The sequence below is a fragment of the Notamacropus eugenii genome, chromosome 1, assembly GCF_028372415.1.
Source record: "Notamacropus eugenii isolate mMacEug1 chromosome 1, mMacEug1.pri_v2, whole genome shotgun sequence".
Lineage (NCBI taxonomy): Eukaryota > Metazoa > Chordata > Mammalia > Diprotodontia > Macropodidae > Notamacropus > Notamacropus eugenii.
In genome coordinates, this window is record NC_092872.1 from 697,039,280 (window position 1) to 697,042,020 (window position 2,741).

Consider the following 2,741-nt stretch of genomic DNA (forward strand, 5'->3'; position numbering starts at 1 on the left):
TTTAGGAATTAGCAATTGTTGATAACCTTGGAAAGGGCAGTTAGAGGGTATGTGAAAATGAGATTGCAAAGGTTTTAAGAATATGTGGGAGGTGAGGGAGTGGAAAAGTGGAAGATTCTTTTCTAAGAATTTGATTGTGAAAAGGGGAAATATAAGAAAATAGCTTGAGGGAATGGCAAGGTCAGCTGAAGTGCTTCTTTTAAAAGATGGGGCATATTTGCTGGCATTAGGGAAGGAGGGTATGAGATCAAGGGCACAAGTAGAGGGCTGGCACTGACAAGAGGAAGCACCACCTCTTCCTCTGAGTTTGGAGAGGAGATGAGAATGGAGAATAATATTGAGGGGATTTGAAGTATAGAATTGGAGAGAAGGTAAGAACATAGGGAAAGGCTAATGAGCCTTCCCAGTATCCTAGTACATTCCTTACAGACTCCCTGCTTCAAGGCTAATTTTTCTCATGTACCTAGATTTAGGATTTACTCCACCAACCCAAAGGGCAGTTTGGTGGCCCAGTGGATACAGTACCATGCCTTAAGTCAGGAAGACTCATCTTCCTAAGTTCAGATCTGGCCTCAGGTACTTACTAGCTGTGTGACCCTGGGCAAATCACTTATCCCTGTTTGCCTCAGTTTCCTCCTCTGTAAAAGGAGCTGGAGAAGGAAATGACAAACCACTCCAGTATCTTTGCTGAGAAAACCTCAAATGGAGTTATGAAGGGTTGACCATGATTGAACCACTACCAATCCACAAGTGCACTAATAAGTTGGGTCTCCAGAGTATGGCTACATCTCCACATCAGGGTTGTAGGTGTACCCCTGGGGGTGAGGGAGTGGGATTCTTCTGATGCTACAGGCTTTAACTTTCTTCTGGTGTGACTAGTGATTAGTACACCAATATCATTTAACCCACTGATATCTCCTCAATAACACCGATAACAAATTTGCATCAATTAGTTTTTACAAAGGGATGGATATACTGAGGGAAAGGATATACAAAGGGAAGGTACTGAGAATCAAAGTACAGTCATCTCCGAAACTTCAAAAAATGCATCCAAGGGTGTTCTAGCTCCAGGTTAAAGGTGTCTCTTAAAGTATATTGTTAAATTTTCAATGCGAGCACCTATACCAGAAACATCAGCCAATACACCTCAAGGCTTGATTCAATGTTTTGTTGATCGTCTATACTTAAGGATGTGGTGGATAAGGTGTCAAACATGCAAATTAAACTGAAAGTGTGTCCAACGTACCTCTTCCCCTTCCCCTCCACCCTCAAGGTGGTTATTAAATGTTTATCAGCACGTTGCTGCCCTGCACAACACTCTCCTCTATACAGTCCTCCCGAGTTCACTTCCAGGGTGGCAGAGTTGAAGCTTCTGGGCTTCTGAGTTGATCCACTACTAGGCTGGGTCAAGCAGGTTGGCTCCTTCAGGGACTGGGTTGTTCTCCCCTCTGACGCTTTTTCTGACCTTGGAAGCTCACAAGGTCAAATCCTGTTTATTCCTTCTCTAACGCTCGTTCACCTAAGAGCAACAACGAGGAAACTGCTCAGACCAGCCCAACAGTCGCGCCTCCATGGCCAAATGCCTCAGGTGCTGCCTGTCTCTTCCCACTTGGAAGCTTTCTACAGTTTTTGCCTTATTCCTTATTAGGGAAGAAATAGTTGAAGCGCACAAGACTCAGTTCATGTTCAGAAACTGATTAAAAGGTTTTTCTTCAGTACACCGGACAGGGAACAATCGTAGAATACCTTCACGTCATCTGAACGGTGTTAGGTGGGGTATCAGAGAGGGACTCTCCTCTACACGTCCTCCAGAAGTTCCCGAAGCAGATTCCCTCCCACGCCCACCCACCCCCTACCCTCAGGGGGATGGCTGCAGGCAGAGCCCCCCGAACTTCTAGGCTCACTCTCGCCCTCAACCCTCTTCCCACCCCCTCGCACTCAGGTGAATCTCAGTGGAGCGGTCGGACTGCATGACGGGGAGATTCCTTCCAGTCCGAGCATCCTCTGACCCCCAGACTGGCCCAGGGGAGTTCAGGGACAATGCCGCAGAAAAGAACCCCGGTGTTTGTGTTTGGATCCGGTCTTGGCCACTTAGAACCTGAGTGACCTTGGTCCAGGGACTGGTCTGGTGGCCTCGCTTTCAGCAGGACGAGTTGAGGGGCTGGATTCAGCCCTGAACCGCGCCATCTACGCATGGGTCGGCAGGGCCCGCTGTTCGGGGACCCGGTACATGGCATCCCCTTCCCCGGTGTGCGCGCATCTGCCCCCTGCCCTCATTCCGGCTGAAGCTGCCTGGGAATCGCGGCACACGGAGGTTCTGTGGAGGGGGCTGGGGTGTGGGCACTACTCCGCGGAGGCTGGCGACTCCAAGAGCGGCCCCCGCCGGGTGGAGATCAGCCCCAGGGGAAGGCTCCCTGCACTGGGGAAAGACCGCATGATGCACGTGGGGCTTTCTTGGATTAGGTTTCAGGCGTGCAGAGGGCTGGGGAGCCCCAAGAGCGTCCGAGCCCCTGGTGAAGGGAACGCTCAGCCGTCTTCCCGGGCGAGGCGAGCGGGAAGGAATCAGGTTCCCCGGCTCAGTCCAGGTCGGGGCTCCGAGAGCGGCGGCGCAGCGCGCCCAGCGGGGGGGCCTGGGGGGAGGGAAATCGACGACGCGCTCTGCTCCGCCCCGCCCCCGCTCCCCCTCCCCGGCCCCGGGAGGTCACGTGGCTGCGCGGCGCGGCCGGGGGCGGGGGGGCGGG